Source organism: Acromyrmex echinatior, chromosome 4 (assembly GCF_024713525.1).
Source record: "Acromyrmex echinatior isolate Ae372 chromosome 4, ASM2471352v2, whole genome shotgun sequence".
Lineage (NCBI taxonomy): Eukaryota > Metazoa > Arthropoda > Insecta > Hymenoptera > Formicidae > Acromyrmex > Acromyrmex echinatior.
In genome coordinates, this window is record NC_141855.1 from 4,142,311 (window position 1) to 4,163,349 (window position 21,039).

At 31.3% G+C, this 21,039-nt stretch overlaps 1 protein-coding gene and 2 long non-coding RNA genes across 12 annotated transcripts in view; 1 reads left to right on the forward strand and 2 right to left on the reverse strand.

Annotated features, from left to right (window-relative positions):
* LOC147909875 (uncharacterized) overlaps positions 1-9,781 on the reverse strand; it is a 30,987-nt gene extending 21,206 nt beyond the window's left edge. The window contains exon 1 of the long non-coding RNA XR_015545044.1: positions 9,210-9,781. This is a non-coding gene — a long non-coding RNA (uncharacterized LOC147909875). The remainder of the gene's footprint in view (positions 1-9,209) is intronic.
* Positions 1-21,039, reverse strand: part of LOC105152941 (latrophilin Cirl) — a 476,845-nt gene that overhangs the window by 118,642 nt on the left and 337,164 nt on the right. The gene's annotated exons all lie outside the window — the stretch shown is intronic.
* Positions 12,446-21,039, forward strand: part of LOC147909876 (uncharacterized) — an 84,411-nt gene continuing 75,817 nt past the window's right edge. The window contains exons 1-2 of the long non-coding RNA XR_015545043.1: positions 12,446-12,588; positions 13,811-14,207. This is a non-coding gene — a long non-coding RNA (uncharacterized LOC147909876). The remainder of the gene's footprint in view (positions 12,589-13,810; positions 14,208-21,039) is intronic.

The window sequence follows — 21,039 nt, forward strand, 5'->3', positions numbered from 1 at the left end:
AAATGTGATTCATCTCGTACTACATATCCTAGATTATCCCCTATGTAATTTTCTGTACGAGTATTATATTAAACCATAAAAAGCTACGCTGTCTGATCATATTATAACACACATTACATGATTATAACCTGTTATATTATAATTAGGATTCATATCAATTTCTATAAACTACTATTATATAGTAAGTCATTAAAAAACCGTGTAATACATGGGAATTTAAATTTTCAGACTATTGCATTTGATAATATAGACCATAATCGTAAGGAAAAATTACTATATGCCGCATTTTTAATTAAGGTAAACGCTGAAATCTTTTCTTAAATGCGCGTTTTCTCACGAAATAAGTATAATGTGCTGGAAGTAAGGCTACGTCCAAGAAAATGGCTTTTCTCGTCGTTATTAATGGGAACGTGAGAGGACGCAGACACGAGGTATTTTAGCCGGATGATAAATAGTCCCGGTATTCCTAGGTTGATTTTATTTATATCATTTATACGCAACAAGACTGTCCGCGTTTTGATATATATCGTTGGCCCGTTTATTTCTTCGACTACATTAAGTCACACCCGCCGCGAGGTCCCATTTTTTCCATCTTTTCTCTTGAATTCCTTTCGTCAATGACGAGAATTGATTGCCTTATTGATAGTTACGAAATACGAGCGATTTTCATGATATTTTACCTATATCAAATTTGTATAAAATATATAATATAAAAAAAAGATATATTTTTATATAATATTAATATTTTATTATATTAACGAATTTATTATTTATTAAAAATGTGGAAAAATATATGATTGATAAAGATACGATCGAAAAAACTGATAATTGAAAATTTTATGATTCTAGAAATATTTGTAATAAAGGAATTTATGACATATTGCATGGTTAAAGATTTATAGCTGGAAAATTTTAGGAAAAGCGCAACACATTTTTATAGCCTATGTAGTTTTTTAATTAAATGGAGAAGGTTGATCGTCGTGAACTTTTCTGGTCGGCGATGTGGAACATCGTAAATCAGGTCAGTGTCCTCCCTGAATGCGATCGATCTTCTTCGAGGACGTACCTTCCAAGGCAGCTAGGCTGTCAGGTTGAGAGTCACTGACACGTCTTGCACTTACGCTTGCACTATCGAGACGAAAGATCCGAGTGTGATTGAAGACCGATGGCAGAAGCTTCGAAGAAAGAAGAGAGAGTGAAAGAAAGCAATGAGAATACGATTGGTAAAACGTATCATGATGCTGCGAGTTCTTCGGAACGTGGGCGTCTGCGGACACATTTTATTTAAATCAGGATTATTTAAATGCTTGTCTTGCGTATTGCTTTGGACCATGTGCGATAATGATTGACGCCAAGATGTTATTTTATTTTGAGATTGGTATTTGGATGTATAATGTGTGTGTATTTTTGTTGAACCAATGCTGATTATTTATGTAATCATTGCTTGTTTGGATCGCTTATAATTTACATATAATTTCAAATTATGACGATATATTTTTTAGTTCAATTTATACTTTTTAAAAGCAAAAATTTGATAAAAACATGTTATTTTTCATATATCAGAATTTTTTAATTTAATGTGCAATTTTTTTTAGCTCTGATTTATCTCGAATCGTATGAAAATTATAATAAACATAAAGTTTGAATTTTTGTAAAGTCAGAACAAACAATTATTAAACAATATAATATAATATATTTTTATATCTTTTTACGAACGACATTGTGAATCTTTTATTTCGCGTTTTCTTCTTGAGCAAATTTCTACATTACAGTTTTGACGTGAATTCGTGAATAAAAGTCGATTCTTTGCACGTTTCCAGCCGCGCGCGTTAAATTAGCCACCCGTCGTTCCGTAAATTATCGCGAAGTGGATGCCGATTATTCCACCCGCTTAATTGGCGACTCTAACGATGACAGCGAAATCTTTATGGCAATTTATCGTCGTTCGTCCGTTGGTTTCCCGCGTTTTTCAACGCGCGTCTCTCTTCCTCTCCAAAATAACAACGACGCGAACCGCGACATTGAAAATCATCCGCGCTAATTAGACACATCCGCAATTCAGTCGGAATTTTTTAAGTCGAACGTTCACGGATTGAAGGCCCAAAATAATCCTGCAGTGCTTTCTGTTATGATTCAAGACGACGACATGCAGTATTTATAACAAGAATTTTCCATATTCATAGTCGAGAATTTAATTGGTCACTCTTGTAAATCTCGTAAATTTAAGAGACAATGTTTATAGAATATTTTAGAATATATTATTACAAATATTATTACATATATATTTATATACATTAAAGAATATTTTATTTGTTTTCAAATATAAAAAATATATAATTTTCTTTTTAACATTTTTTTTTTAGAAATATAATTATTCGCATTCGTTTTCTTTCAAAATTTTTATCTCTGCGGGAAACTCCCGCTTTCACTTTATAGTTACAAGCTTGACAACTATAAACTTTGAAGTCACTTCACTATTTTTCAAACACAAGTTCTCGAGACATGAATTCGTTCTTGGCGCAGTCGGATGCGACTGCACCAAAGTGTGACGGTTCCTCTATCTAATGGCATGATCGCAAAGTCTTATCAGGAGTCGCGGAAAGCGATGAGCACACGGGATGCTGGTGGTCTTTAACCCAAAAACGTCCGATGCATTAGGTGGCCGATAATCGAAAATCAATAATGGCGATAAAGAGTCTAAGAAAAGTAGAACTTGCAGGCGCAAAGTCTCTCTTGCATAATAAATCTCTTGTGGATGGATTCAAGTACAAAATATGTTCTCGAGTGCGTACGTGAAAAATGGATTTTTTAACTTATTGCTTTCATCGTACCTTTATCGTAATACATTTTATATTATTTATAAATATAAATATAAAATTGTCAAACTAATTTTAAAGAATTATATACTTTACATAAAATATCATTATTTTGTAGCCCGCAATTTTCTACAGCAGAATTTCTATAATTAAAAAGCACTAAATTACGATTCAACAATAATAATAATAACTTTAATAATAATACTCCAATTAAATATTTAGAAAGATAAGATTTTTCTATAAATTATAATTTATATTTCTCAAATAAAAAAATTTCGTCGCAGGACTTTGAATTATTCAAAGCATCCTCACAAATGATCTCTCAATAAGAACGACTAGTATTTCCGTTGACCTAGTAACCTCGCAGGATCAGTCTGAGATCATTCGATCCAATTTCATGGACGTATCATGCGAGGCGTAAGGAGGCTCGTCTTCGATGATGAGAAGATGCGCAGAGTGATTGGCTATATATATTCGGTGCTCGAAAGCCGTGTGTATATATACGTGAGCGTGCATATATAGTCTCAAGTACCTACGGTACATATCCGGGTCCGTCGCAGAGCCCTTTGGCATTAATATGTCGCTATCTAGGGGCCGGTGGACAGATATATCGAGGAGGGTACATAAACGTGGCGAAGCAATAATCCGTTTCATCTTGCGGCACGGCCGGCGAATCCAGAGTACGAGGGCCACACGATCCCTGGATCACGTGCGCACATGATCTATCTGCACGTACGTATTCCTCGACATACCATCCGCGAGTACGTCGTGCCAATGTTCTCGATACGTCGACAGAGATCGATCTTTCCCATATCGTATTACGTAATACAAGATCTTTCGTTAATCATCTCCACCTTCATCTTCGATTTATAGTAATTGTGCCAAAATTTTAATCTTTATGAGCTTTAATGAGCTTTAAAATTTCTGTTCATTAATATAATTTTGACAGAGCACTGTAGTTATTCGAATAATTATTAGAAAAATGATTAAACAGTTAAGGACAAAGTCATTACTTGTTATTTTTCTTTATCTGTCTCATAAATCGACAGAATTGTTTTATTCTATTTTCACAATATACTATTGAAATACTCCTACTTGAAAGATAAAGACGTATATTGCACAAGTGAATGCATGGAAGAACAATAGAATTTCCTGCTATAACAGCTAACCATTGTTCGAACAGATTTACTCATATTTTATAATCGTACCTAACACTATAAGCATAATTTTAAAATGTGAATGTACATCTCTCCAGTCAAATAGTTCCCAGAACAATAAAAGGTTTGATTTCTACTTCAAAATGTCAGAAATTTTTTAAACAATCCCTTTTTAATTTTTTTAGTTTTTTAATTTTTTAATTTCTTTGTGACTTATTTAGATAACAAAACGAAAAAACTTAAAAATATTTAAAAAATGTTTTAAGTTGTGAAACAGTTTCTAAATTCTAATTTTCATTTATTATTTTTCGAACTAGTTCTCAATTCTTACTACTTTTGCCAAGAAGAATAAGGAATCGGCTATTTTCAGCAGCTGAATTTTTCAATTTTCCATTACGATTTCATGCATTCTCCCCAATTATAACTCTGCAGTTCGCGAAAGGAATAAACGCAATGTATTCAGTCTCGGTCGAAGGGTTCGCGCTGATATATTTAATTATGCAGCGAATTTCACCCTCGCTCTGCGGTCGGTCGCGCTCCATTTAGCCTCCACAGGGTGAGACGTCTCGACGGGCAGGTGGGAATCTCGATGCGAGATACAGCATCATTCAAGAGTAGAGGCCGGGGAATATAGGGGGTGGTAGGATGAGATCTGTATTACGGATCAACAGTGATGGAAACGGTTAGGTGATAGAAAGTTGGAAGTTTCAAGTTCGCCTGAATAGACTATCAACCGATCGATATAAAAATGAGAGAAATGCGCAGAGGAAAAACACTCGATAGTTCACGATTATCAGAAAAAATGAAAAAATGAAATTTAAGATTATAATAGTAAAATGTAAAGCAAATCAATATTTTTTATTTGCTACTGCTTACATTATTGCTTTATTTATATTCTCTATTGAAAAAAATTTCTTATAGTTAAAAATGAATGAACCACACAGAAGGTTCAGATCATATGGAACAGAATTGGTTATCTCAATCAAAATTATAATAGATTCAATCAGAAAATTTTAATTTGTACATTTTCAACCAGAAGTCCAATTAATGCAACCCATTTTTTATTTAGTGTATGATTGGCTAATTCGCTAACTATTAAGTTTTTCTGTGAGACATAGTTTTTAAGCTATTTACGTTAAATTTATTAGAATTAAGTAAGTATTTTTTACAAATAATTCAAATTATGTCAATCAAATCAGTTTATATATTCGTTAAACAGTACATTTCACGTTTCACATTCATATAAAGAATGAAGAGAATGCAATTTTTTTATTAGAATCTGTCCAACTTTTCTCTCTCTTTCTTCAATATAAATTTTAAAGCTAAAGTTTGAACTTGAAATGCATAATAATTTATTGTATACGACACATGCCATATTATCTATGAGATATTAAACATATGAATGATTTTAATATAATAATTTTGATTATTTGAAATTATATACAGCACATCTACTATTCGACCAAACTCTTGCATGTAGGTTTCTCAACAGAAAATTTTCACTAAGGCGGTTTAAATCACAAATTGCTACATATATTACAATCTGAATTCCCCAAAGCATGAATTTAATGTAAAATTTTCTCGAAGATCAAACGCGGATTGCGCTGACTATATGGTGCATCGTTCCTACCATGCAAAACTACGGATGCACCCTGTCCTTCTATCCTGGCGCTTTTCCCAGTGGGTTCCTTTAAACCTTTGCTCTTTTCGCGAAAGAAGAGATCGAGCCGATATTGGACCGCAAATTATTCACGTCGACGCGACTGTGTTTCTTTTGAGATAGAAGACATCAAAGATAATCCACACGAATTCGATTAACCCTATTTCATCGATAACGTCTCAACCATAATGTGGTGATCCAAAAGCGAATTCATATATGATTTACGGTGATGATTATATCTCAGATAAATTACATAAAATAAAAGAACAGTAAATCATATAAATTATTATAAATAATAAGTAACTATTGAAACGAACATTATACAAATATTTCCACAAAAATGATGATATTGATGATTCAATATTGAAAGCAGAAAAAACAATAACTCTATTCAAAATCAACTAGAATGTGAAATTTGTTATCTTAATTATGTTACGAAATTTGTTATCTTAATTATGTTACGAAGTTTTCATTTGTAATATTTTTATGTAAATGTTCTTTGTAAATGAGTTTGATATAGATATTTTTACTAGTCCATTATATATTCAAATTAGGGTTAAAGCTTTCAAAAATTATATATATCGACGAGAGTTCTGTTTTACAAGAGACATTTATCAGAATTCTCCATTGATTCTTTTTAGAAATAATTTGTGATACATTTATGATAAATTGAATTCAAGAAAATTAATGTAAGAAGCTATATTTGTAAGTATTATAATACGGTATTATAGGTAGATTTAAATATTTAGATACTTTCACATGGAATTTAATACATCTTTCATTGCAGTGTCTGTACACAAATTTAATTTCATTTAGGTATATAATATAGAATAAATAACAACAAATAAAATTTATTTATGTGTAATGATTGCTGTCAAGATTATATTTTGGATGTTGAAATTGAATAGATATTTTAGAGGCAGTTGCTTGAGTTTTGGAATATCACATGGAAATCAGTTGCAGCACATTAAAGGCGACAACGCGATCTTAGCTCTTGCGTAGAGAACATCTGACGTTTTGTGTCAACTTTCGTCAGCTCTTCTTACTGAATATGCTCGAATCTGAGTACAGAGGGATATGAAAGTCGAAAAATTGACGTCACTGCTGGGGATTCGCCGACATCTCGGATTTGCGGTAGCGAGCTTCGATGGAGCCCTTTTTATCCATTACGTCCGCTTAGGGAGAACTTGCGAATGCGAAAGTGCTCTAAGCGGAGATGTCAAATATATTCTTCTTTATGATCCATGAATGATTCCAAATTTATCAAACTTCTCCAAATAAAATTTAATATTCAGATGAAATCAATTCGTAAATTATCATGACAAAACGATGAACTTAAATTAAACTAGCAAATATAAAGCTCTAATCGACGTTATATTTTTAAAGTCTTGTTTTCTAACTCCTAAACAAATAAGGAAAAGATTCGTTGAGAATTATATTTTAAACAATATAATCCTTTGAAATTATATGTTTTTATATAATTAATTATTTACTCGATTACGAATTGTGTGAGAAATAATAAAATTGCGAATTTAGAAAATTATGTAAAATTTTAATAATATTCTCTCGTCTCAACAAAATCATATATATATATATATATATGATTTTGATATATATTTTGGATATACAGGATGTCATGAATATACGGCCCCACTCGTTCAGAGCAGGTAGAGTGGACTAATAAACTGATTAGAAAAGTCCTCTACCATTTTGCTCGCAATAATTAACGAAATATTAACGTTTAAAAATAGCCGAATGTGCACGTCCTCCCGACCTATTGTTGTCGAAAGTACGACCCACCGGGACATACCGTCCAGCGAGAATCTAAGCTCAAAGGGCGCGGCGCGCTTGCTAGGCCATTCCCGCTCCACGCGGCCCGCGCGTCGTGCGCACGGTGGGCCGTACCTTTGACAATAGTAAGTCGAGCAGACCCGCGTATTCGGCTATCTTTTAACGTTAATATCTCATTAATTATTGCGAGCATTACAAAATGATAGAGGATTTTTCTACTCAATTTAGACCATTCTACCTGCTCGGGACGAGTGTGACCGTATATTCATGACACCCTGTATATAATTATTTTAGAAAAAATATTTAATTATTTTATATCTAAATTTTAAATAACTCTCCTTTTATCTAAATCATGTAAAGGGAGAATTACTTAAAAATTACTTCTGCAACAAATAAATTAAAATCCAAATTAAAACTGAGTAAAAAAATAACTTATAATAATTAATTTAAAAAATAATTGCTATATGAACACATGTAGTGTGCATGCGTTCATGCAAAATAATCATACAATTCATGAAAAATAATTCATGAAAAATAATCATACAATTACGAAAATATAATTTTTGTAAGCATTGAATTTTGAACTCATTATTTAATTAGATATAAAACAATCATGCATTATCTAAAATAAAAATTTTAAAGTATTATTTAAATTTTATACAAATCTATTTTTGCTAAGATCTTTAGAGAATATATGTATAATTATTTTAGAATTATATATTTTATAAAAAAATGTATAATTATTTTAGATTATATATAATTATCTTATATCTATAATTAAATAATGGATTCAAAATTCAATGCTTACAAAAATTACATTTTCATAATTGTATGATTATTTTTCAACAAACTGCATGCGTTCATATAGCAATTATTTTCTTAATAAAAATAAATTTGTATAAAATTTTAAAATATTATTTAAATTTTATACACATTTATTTTTGCTAAGACCTTTAGAGAATATATATAATTATTTTAGAAAAAATATATAATTATTTTATCTCTAAATTTTAAATAACTCTCCTTTTATCTAAATTATGTAAAAGGAGAATTACTTAAAAATTACATCTGTAACAAATAAATTAAAATCCAAATTAAAACTGAGTAAAAAAATAACTAATAATCATTACTTTAAAAAATAATTGCTATATGAACGCATGCAGTTTGCAGAAAAACAATCATACAATTTTGAAAATATAATTTTTGTAAGCATTGAATTTTGAACCCATTATTTAATTAGATATAAAACAATTATATATTATCTAAAATAATTATACATTTTTTAAAAATATATAATTCTAAAATAATTCTAAAATATATAATTCTAAAATAATTATATATATTCTTTAAAGATCTTAGTAAAAATAAATTTATTTAAAATTTTAAAATATTTAAATTTTATACAAATTTATTTTTGCTAAAATTTTCTTTAGAGAATATATATAATTATTTTTGAAAAAATATAGTACTTTATCTAAATTTTTAATAACTCTCCTTTTATCTAAAATCTAAATTACGTAAAAAAAGAGTTACTTAAAAATTACTTAAAATTTTATACAAATTTATTTTCGCTAAGATCTTTAAAAAATATATATACAATAATTATTTTAGACAATATATAATTACCTTAGAGAATGTATAATTATTTTATAGAATATAGAATTATTTAAATCATTTTATTTAACAATGATTTAAAAATAATCATTTTCAAATTATTGTCAAATAAAATGATTTAAAAACTAGCGAAAAAAGATTAATATTACACAAATAAAAAATAATATTTACTGCCAGGTTGCTCCATCAGTGCCCGATGTCTCTCCCAGACCTCCACCTCCTCTCAGAATATGCACAGGACACTCGCGTAAAACACTCGCGAATACACTGTAATCGCGCGCGGACTATAACTTGAGTCCAATAACTAGAACGGCACTCGCGAAACGCGCGACGCGACGAACCGGCTGTGGTTCGTTCATTTTCAAGTAAATCGGCGACGTTAACTTCCCCGTTGGATTTTTACACGAAGAGAATGATTTTACTCAATATCTAAAAATTTATCTAGATATATACATTCAGACATATCCAAAAATTTTTAGATATTTGAGAAAAATCATTCTTTTCGTGTAAAATATCCACTGGGTACTGAGCTCCCTCACCACGTCAAGGTATACCCGTGAAAGGGAAGATAATCTGAAAAATGTAATAAATAGCTATATTACTATGCTATTATTGCAATCGGTTATCATTGCGAAAAAGTCAAAACAGATAAAAGGGCTGAATCTTTTATTTATTCATAGATAATGTCTGTAAGATATGATTAGAATCTATAAAATAGGCTAGAGATTAATAAAAGGAAGAAATGTTTCTTTTATTAATTGTTCCAAAGTTACGATTAATTTTTTAACGGACCGTAACGAAAGATGCACAAAAACAAAAATTAATTAAATTATTAAACTGTATTAATTGTATTGAAAGCAGGAATTGCGACTTTTTTGCATGAGAGCATTCATATCAACGTTGCTTTTCTGACTCGCGTAATACCGTTCGTACAAACAAGTAGCCGTGTCGCATACTCCTTTTCACATTTCTTTTTGAAACATATAATAATCGCAAAAAGTACTAGGTATAATACGAAATGTTGTATTTTATGAATATTCACATAATACGATTACTAGTATGAATAATTATTCATAAAGTATAATACAACGTTTCGTATTGTATTAGACATTCTTCGCGAAAAAGATTTCAAAAAGTAATGTGAAAAAAAGCCGCGACACGGCTACGTTGTTTGTACGAGCTTCGGTAAGGGAATAATAACTGCGCGATAACTAGGCGTAAACATGACGCGCCGTTCCGTGCCACCTCGTACCATCCCCAACCGAAGGTCACGCGCCAACCGTCTAACTGTCGAAATACTAACGTTAACGCCTATTACAAAATCAGTAAAATAATCTATTCATTACGTTTTAATAATCTTCGATGAATATTACACGATGCTTTATTGTACGATTTACGTTTTATTTCGTTACGTACACAACTCATCTACATTTTAGGCCGGTATTCATAGTCAGGACTTATATTCAAGACCGTCTTAAGTATAATTTTAAGAAGTCACGAATCAGAGATCCGTATTAACATCGTAAGACATTACTTAAGACAGTCTTGAAATAAGGACGGACTATGAATACCGCCTTTAAATATCTGATTAATATATCTGTAAATGTGTAATATATGATATTTCTATTTATATCCATTATTATGTTAAGTCCAAATTGTTTCATAATTTAAAAAATGTTTGCGTTTATCTTTACTTAAAGAATGTACATTATTAATCTTATTATTAATCTTTATTTGAACGTAATCGTCAAAGAGAGTAATAAAGATTGAGATATAACTCTGAATACACACCTTAGTTTTGAGCAATATTACTATTTCAGCATCCTTATGTAATTAATTATCAGTTCGCGTTCGTGGATCTCTAATTTTCGTAGATTAATGCGCGAGCGACTCACGCCACACGTCGATCTTGCTGCGAAGTCGTCGAACGAATGCCAAAGTGATGACGATCGACCACCGCGCCTTGCCCCCTTACGCCTTCGCCTCGCGATCCACCGCTTTTCGTCGCGCGCGACCCCCTTCTCCCCCTCCGAGTTTTCGCCTGATGTTGTTTAGATTGCACCCAACTATTGCGTTTGAAAAATATTGAACGGTTAGTACAAATATTCAAATATTTTATATGATTTTGACAAACGGATATCGCCGTACATTTCGCGTTTTGCTTTGTAGCATCTTAGGGCATAATCCTATATTACTTGCATGCTTCTCTTAAACGAATTAGTAATTATTCGCGTGAGATATTTTTGATATTTTCAATAATTCTCAATTTTCATAATTCTTTTTAATGATTCATACTTCAATAAAGATTGATAAAATATTATATATATGTTCTTTATATAAAGATAAATGCAAATTTTCCTAATATCGTGAAACAATTTGTGCCGAATACAGCTTTAGCTAAGAGTACTAAACATCTTGTTAATCATTATTTAATTTTTCAGTTAATAAATTAATTTAAGATACTATTGTAACGCCGATCATGGCTCGATAAAATAACATACGAATTATTTTTATTAAAATAAAAAATAGAAAATAAGGTTCAGAAATTTATTTAAAATATAAAACGTAGGAATATGTGCAAAAAGCATGTTTAAAATAAAAGATATAAAATAGTTTCCGGAAACTTTTATAAAATATTAAATAAGAAATAAGTCGGAAGTGTAGTTATTTAAAATAATGAATTAATACTAAATAACGCTTTTAATTTTTTTATTTAAATTACATTAATTTTCGTGGCTTTTCCAAGTAAATGAAAATTATTAAACGGTTCTTACGTACATTTTGACATCTTTAGAAAGTATTTGTAAAGTTGGATATTTATAACAAATTGTATATAAATTGTTATAACTAAATATAATTAATGAAATAAGAAAACTATATTATTTTTTTATACAAATAGTATTTTTTTATACAAAAATGTAAAACTCCGAAGCAAAAATATTTAAAGGATAAATATGTTTTAATATCTTAAAATTGACATTCAAAACATTTTATAATTGAAATAATGTACATGTTTAAAGACATATATTATTATATATATTATATATGAAACATATTTTTTAAGAAAGAATTATGAAAACTGAGAATTATTGAAAATATCAAAAATATCTCACGCGAATAATTACTAATTTGTTTAAGAGAAGCATGCAAGTAATATAAGATTATGCCCGAGATGCCACAAAGCAAAACGCGAAATGTACGGCGATATCCGTTTGTCAAAATCATATAAAATACTTGAATAATTGTACTAACCGTTCAATATTTTTCAAACGCGATAGTTGAGTGTAATCTAAACAACATCTGGCGAAAAGCTCGGGGGGAGGGAAGGGGGTCGCGCGCGACGAAAAGCGGTGGGTCGCGAGGCGAAGGCGTAGGGGGGCAAGGCGCGGTGGTCGATCGTCACTTTGGCATTCGCTCGACGACTTCGCAGCAAGACGGACGTGTGGCGTGGGCGCTCGCGCATTAATCTACGAAAATTAGAGATTCACGAACGCGAACTGATAATTAATTACATCAGGATGCTCAAATAGTAATATTGCTCAAAACTAAGGTGTGTACTCAGAGTTATCTCAATCTTTATTACTCTCTTTGACGATTTACGTTCAAATATTAATTCAAAGATTAATAATAAGATTAATAATATACATTCTTTAAATAAAGATAAACGCAAACATTTTTTAAATTATGAAACAATTTGGACTTAATATAATAATGGATATAAATAGAAATATATATTACACATTTACAGATATATTAATCAGATATTTAAGGGCGGTATTCATAGTCCGTCCTTATTTCAAGACTGTCTTAAGTAATGTCTTACGATGTTAATACGGATCTCTGATTCGTGACTTCTTAAAATTATACTTAAGACGGTCTTGAATATAAGCCCTGACTATGAATACCGGCCTAAAATATAGATGAGTCGTGTGCGTAACGAAATAAAACGTAAATCGTACAATAAAGCATCGTGTAATATTCATCGAAGAATATTAAAACGTAATGAATAGATTATTTTATTGATTTTGTAATAGGCGTTAACGTTAGTATTTCGACAGTTAGACTGTTGGCGCGTGACCTTCGGTTGGGGATGGTACGAGGTGGCACGGAACGGCGCGTCATGTTTACGCCTAGTTATCGCGCAGTTATTATTCCCTTACCGAAGCTCGTACAAACAACGTAGCCGTGTCGCAGCTTTTTTTCACATTACTTTTTGAAATCTTTTTCGCGAAGAATGTCTAATACAATACGAAACGTTGTATTATACTTTATGAATAATTATTCATATTAGTAATCGTATTATGTGAATATTCATAAAATACAACATTTCGTATTATACCTAGCACTTTTTGCGATTATTATATATTTCAAAAAGAAATGTGAAAAGGAGTATGCGACACGGCTACTTGTTTGTACGAACGGTATTACGCGAGTCAGAAAAGCAACGTTGATATGAATGCTCTCATGCAAAAAAGTCGCAATTCCTGCTTTCAATACAATTAATACAGTTTAATAATTTAATTAATTTTTGTTTTTGTGCATCTTTCGTTACGGTCCGTTAAAAAATTAACCGTAACTTTGGAACAATTAATAAAAGAAACATTTCTTCCTTTTATTAATCTCTAGCCTATTTTATAGATTCTAATCATATCTTACAGACATTATCTATGAATAAATAAAAGATTCAGCCCTTTTATCTGTTTTGACTTTTTCGCAATGATAACCGATTGCAATAATAGCATAGTAATATAGCTATTTATTACATTTTTCAGATTATCTTCCCTCTCACGGGTATATCTTGACGTGGTGAGGGGGCTCAGTACCCAGAGGATATTTTACACGAGAAGAATGATTTTTCTCAAATATCTAAAAATTTCCGGATATGTCTGAATGTATATATCTAGATAAATTTTTAGATATTGAGTAAAATCATTCGTGTAGAAATCCAACGGGGAAGTTAACGTCGCCGATTTACTTGAAAATGAACGAATCGCAGCCGGTTCGTCGCGTCGCGCGTTTCGCGAGTGCCGTTCTAGTTATTGGACTCAAGTTATAGTCCGCGCGAGATTACAGTGTATTCGCGAGTGTTTTACGCGAGTGTCCTGTGCATATTCTGAGAGGAGGTGGAGGTCTGGGAGAGACATCGGGCACTGATGGAGCAACCTGGCAGTAAATATTATTTTTTATTTGTGTAATATTAATCTTTTTTCGCTAGTTTTTAAATCATTTTATTTGACAATAATTTGAAAATGATTATTTTTAAATCATTGTTAAATAAAATGATTTAAATAATTCTATATTCTATAAAATAATTATATAAAGTAATTCTATATAAAATAATTATACATTCTCTAAGGTATATATTGTCTAAAATAATTATTGTATATATATTTTTTAAAGAAAATCTTAGCGAAAATAAATTTGTATAAAATTTTTAAGTAATTTTTAAGTAACTCTCTTTTTACATAATTTAGATTTTAGATAAAAGGAGAGTTATTAAAAATTTAGATAAAGTACTATATTTTTTCAAAAATAATTATATATATTCTGTAAAGAAAATTTTAGCAAAAATAAATTTGTATAAAATTTAAATATTTTAAAATTTTTAATAAATTTATTTTTACTAAGATCTTTAAAGAATATATATAATTATTTTAGAATTATATATTTTAGAATTATTTTAGAATTATATATTTTAAAAACATGTATAATTATTTTAGATAATATATAATTGTTTTATATCTAATTAAATAATGGGTTCAAAATTCAATGCTTACAAAAATTATATTTTCAAAATTGTATGATTGTTTTTCAGCAAACTGCATGCGTTCATATAGCAATTACTTTTTAAAGTAATGATTATTAGTTATTTTTTTACTCAGTTTTAATTTGGATTTTAATTTATTTGTTACAGATGTAATTTTTAAGTAATTCTCCTTTTACATAATTTAGATAAAAGAAGAGTTATTTAAAATTTAGAGATAAAATAATTAAATTTTTTTTCTAAAATAATTATATATATTCTCTATTATATATATAAAGATCTTAGCAAAAATAAATGTGTATAAAATTTAAATAATATTTTAAAATTTTATACAAATTTATTTTTACTAAGAAAATAATTGCTATATGAACGCATGCAGTTTGCTGAAAAATAATCATACAATTATGAAAATATAATTTTTGTAAGCATTGAATCTTGAATCCATTATTTAATTATAGATATAAGATAATTATGTATTATCTAAAATAATTATACATTTTTTTATAAAATATATAATTCTAAAATAATTATATATATTCTCTAAAGATCTTAGCAAAAATAGATTTGTATAAAATTTAAATAATACTTTAAAATTTTTATTTTAGATAATGCATGATTGTTTTATATCCAATTAAATAATAGGTTCAAAATTCAATGCTTACAAAAATTATATTTTCGTAATTGTATGATTATTTTTCATGAATTATTTTTCATGAATTGTATGATTATTTTGCATGAACGCATGCACACTGCATGCACGCCCACAGATTATCAAATGTTGTTCCGTGTATTTCATCGATTTTTGCTATATCAAAAAGCACAGTTAAATATATCTATTGTCGCCCCAAAAGCGATGCACACCGATTGCACCGATGCGCGGCAGTATGCACACGTGCACACATTATCCCTCTTTCCACTCTCTCCCCCCAAAAAAACGCATCGTACAAAAATCTGGAAATCAAACAAACCAACTTCCAACAAACGATAGGCGTACGCTTGTTACACTCATCTCGTTATTTGTTTCGGAAGTCAGGCCAGCGAGATTAGTTCCTCTTTCAATGCATATCCCTTTTCGCCACTCTCACCTCCTCCCTCTTTTCTATTGCGGCTCGTATCCGCGACACGTTCGGCGGAGTCACCACAAACGAGAACAATGTCGCGGTATTGCGATTCTCTGCAAGCAACCGAGAGCTGTATCAGCTCTAACATGTTTTCCCCTCCCTGTTTTGCTCCCCTTCCTCTCTTCTGTTAGTTGGATCGACTCTACATTCCGCATCCGTCCCCGTTAGTATTAGCGCTTAGGCGAGTGGCACAATGTATCCGCCTCGTACTGTATCCTACATGCATATTGATGGGACTATTGGTTGCTAGTACTGAGCCTGCTATACCGAGTGACCAGTAAATAATGACAATGAATATACCAAGAAAAAAATCAGACGAAAAGGTATAACAGTATAATTGTCATTCCTAATAATTAGATGACTTATTAACTGTGTTATGTAAAATTCTCTATTTCAATAAAATAACGAAGATAATTTCACTTAGAATTATTGAGATTAACTATCGAATAAAATTTTTCTCGCTAAATGTGGAAAATATCTGATTGTTATTACTTTAATTTTATACAAGTAAAGAGAGAATTATCGCGGGTTTTATCAGTATAATGATAATTGTTAATTTGTGATTAAATTAAGTTTTGCAAAAATTGAGAGTATTATTTTCTTTTTGTTCAATTTTAAGAAAGTATTGTATATAAAAAAGAAAGAAAAGAAACAGAGAGCGAGAGAGTGAGAAAGTTCTAAAATGCATATTAAATTATCGTTTAATTAATTTTTAAACAATCAAGATTGGGGAATTTGACGATAATGCCAGTGATCATGTCGAATCTCGCCACGCAATTGTGCTATGATAGCGGCTTGTAAACAAGCAGGATATTGAGTTCACGCTATGAGGAATCAGGTGATCGATCGAGGAAGTTATTGCTGAAATTGGCTCTATGCGGCCTCGTGCAATCTGTTATCAATTCGTAAAGGATAATTCTCGAGACGATCAAATAGCTAATTTCGTAAATAATCTTTGTAATAGTATCTTCTTCTTAAAGCGAATGTTTTTAATTTTAAACATAAGCGAAGATTTGGTGTCTTTATTAATTTTTTTTCGAAGCATTTACGTCAGCAAGCTGATATATGTGGTTCTATTTTATGCGTACAACCCGTTGCATCGACGTTGGAATTTATATTTAATGCACTAATCGCACATGAGGGAAGGTTGGTAGGGACGGGATCGATTGCGTGTCCCTTTGACGGTGGCGCGTGCGAAATGTCGCTGGTACACGCAACATTGCGCACAATTTGATGGTGTCGTTCGATCAACAGGCACGACACATTACGTCACACCTAGGCGAGCTCGAACGCTGTCCTGATAATGATGTGCATCACCCAGAACGACAATCAATTGAACGACGATAAATTACACCTCACGATTACGTGTTTTTAATAAAGACACAAATCGGTATACTTATTTTGTTTTATTTGATCTCTTTTCCTTATGAGAATATGTATTTTGATTACTAGCATGTTTCACAGTTAAGACAATTATATTTCGCCTTCCCACTAAATGTAATAAACGCATTATATGAAATATATATCTCATGTCATAACACTTGTAATACATGTGGGAAGATTAAGTAATTATTATTTATTACTTCATATACATATTTATAATTCTTATTCCTTAGTAAAAAGGAACTACTTTATAAACGCATTTTATAAATTATTGTGTCATTTTATGACTTATTTACAATATATGCATTATTTGTAAATTTTTCATGAGCCGTACATATCTCCTCTCCCCCTATGAATAGTCATATATCCCATCCTTATGGGATATACGACAAAAATACAAGGATTTTAAAAAAGTTAATTTTTTAATACGCGAAATATAAATATTTTGGATTTCCAATATTTTTTTCATAATAGTAGATAGTACAAAGTATTTACTTTGATATAGTTCATTTACTTTAAACATAGTAAATAATACTTAATAAATTAAGTTTTTGATAGATGCAACGTATATATCGGAGTTACTCTAATATTTCAAAAGTAAAACTTGTATATACCACAATAGTCAATATTATTATCTCAATTTCAATATTAATATTGAAAATCAATCAGTACCTGATAAATTATTTAAATTAAAATCCAATATCCATTAAAATCTAAACTAAATATAACACACCGAACATACTGTATAACTTCAATAATTCATGCGAACAATTAGAATCTTAGTGCATACTAATTTAATTTGTATATACAGTTATTCATTTGATCAAAGCGAATGATACTCTTTTAATTTCCATGCATATCGAAAGCAAGCAGTCTGTGACAGAGATCCGTAGGTGGATAAACGGGCGTGATATCCGTTATACAAACCGAGAAGCATCTTCGAATTCAGAAAATGTACGAAGATCTACGGAATGATCGGAGCGATTCGGAATCTGCATTGCCAAGCATGTGACATGACCGACACGCGTTCCACTGTGACAGATATCGGGCGCGGACTCGTTCGCGAATGTAGCGAAACGCAAAGTCGCTCGAACGAGAAGATAATTTATCTTTCAGGATACATCCCGCTTTCAGAGCGCGCAGATGCATCCAAAGCTCGCGTCTCGCGTCGGATTGCGCATTCAATGGGGAAAAGCATCGGAACACGCTGCACCAGCAATGCTTTCACCAATATGCATCAGCGAGTCCGTGTCGCCAAGCGATTAAGTCATGCCAAATCACTGCGTGATATTGAATACTTTCCTCGGACGTATATATATTTGTCACAATGCGTTCGAATGCAATACCCGATCGCGATAAATGCAGTCGTATCAAACGCTCAGAGTTTAATATCGCAGAACATCCGTAATGCATTGTAGAAACGCAAGGCGAAAAATTGATGGAATTTTTGTAATATGGCACGTTTTATAGTATCAGACATCACTGGTACGTGCGTCACACCCCTCATGTGATATATTTTGAAATATTCTATTATTATATGAACATGAAAATACGGAAAGAGATATTGCAACGTTTTTATATTACAGAGTGCCTCATAACCATCGTACAATATTTTGATAGTGTATATTTATATACTTAATATAAATATAAATGTATTCGATAGCTAGAAGTAAACAAAGTGCTAAGAAGAAGTGTAATTTTTGTTTTCACAAGAAAGCATTTCCCATTGGTATTTACTGTTATAGAAGATACTATAGAAGAAGGTATTGAGTTAATCAGAGTTGCACTCTCATTGGCGCGCGCGAAAGTGGCGGTCTAATGTCGTTGAAAGTTTGGACGATGGCAAATCGGCAAACAAGATCATCGAGAGCTTGGCGAGCCGCGACGAGCTCTCGGGCAGAGCGAGCGAGTGCCCGGCGGCGACGAAGTCAAACCGAGTGGCAAATTACAAAGTCCATTTTCAAGTTTCCCGCCTGGTACGGCGTTCAGCTCGAAAATTCGATTTCCGCGACGGACGAAACTTTGGGGCGCCGATCGTGCCGACGACTTTTTTCTCGCTTTTGACGACCCATCCGTTATCCGGCGCAGAGATAGTTCTCGTCCCATCGACCATGTCGAGACCCGGCTGCTCTTCCGATTTCTGGACTGCACCGGGCTTGATTTCCGCTCAGTCGGTTAATGCTTAACTCGGCGTCATAAACGTTTATTTCGCAGTTAAATTCCATTCTTCAATCGAGGGAAAATGATTTTAGATTTTTATTTTATCACAGAGCTTATAATTATATGTGTCTATATACATATATCCAGTAAACACTGATATATGACTAAATTAACATAACATCAATGTTATAATTTCGTGCGCGACAATATAACTCAACTGTTATACAATAACCTCGTGCGAATTATAACAGCGATGTTACATTCTAACAACTACGTAGTTAATATTGACTGATTTACTATTTAAAAAAATAATATATTATAAATGTTATATCTATTATATATATTATAGATTTAACATTTTTGTTATAAATTATATACTGAAAAAAAATTTTAATAAATAATGTTGTTTGAATATATTCTAGTAAATATATACTAAATGTAAACATATATTTATTCGATACAAGAACTAGTAATCTGATTTAATTTCATTTTTTTATTGAGCAAATATTTATTTACGGTAAGCACTTTTTAGTAAACATTTATTAAGATTTAGTAAATTTTTTTTCATCATACTTTGTGTACATTGTGTAAGCAGCTGGAACACGTTTTTTGTGTTGCTAATAAAATATATCCCTCACGTATGTGAGAGATATAACTATATTCTTGCAACTAAATTAACGTTTACAAATAAAAAAAACCGTGCGCGATATCGTTGCTGAACAATATCGTGAAATCAATTAGTGCGAAAGCACAGGCGTTTTCGATAATGGCAATTATTCGCCGGCGATGATACTAATTTAGCGCACGATATTGTGGCAATTTATCGCGATTAAACCGGCTCGCGTAATTTTTCAGCGGCCACCACGTTGCGTCGGCTCGCGCAGACTTTCTCAGGATTCAAGACAGTTCTCGTAGCGAAGGTCAGCCAAGTTAATAGAAATAAGACGGGATTAATAAACGCCTTAATGAAACATTCCTCCGGATAGCAAATTAATTGGGAGCGGCAGTTCTCCGAGACATGAAAGTGACTCACGTAGCGCGCGTTCCGTAAAGCGTTTCGACTTCGAGCCCTCGCCAATTTTCTTCGATCAACGTTTGTTAAGTTACTCCCACGCTCATCTCTCACATTGTATTACAAACCAATATTACATTTACATAAACTCGGAAATGTAACGCCTACACGAACGCGAATGTATAATATTACATCGCTTTCTTGCCTGCGAGTTAATTAATTTTCAATTGGCGTGATGAGTTATTGATGATACATACACCAACGAATCGCTATTAATATATTTTAAGATGCGATTTTTTTCATGTAATCGTTAACACGAAAAAAACGATCTTGCTGAAGTATTTAAAAATTTAAGTAGGTACAGATCTAAAAATAATTTTATTAGATTAAAAATAATTTACATAGGAATTTCGGCATAATGAATAATGCTGTAAAAAAGTGATATTTGGTTTATAGTTTGAACGTAAGTATAGTTTCTACGTAATTATTTTGAAAATCCAATAAAATTTTTTTCAGATTTGTATATAGTTAAATCGTGATGATGCACGTTGCAAAGATTGT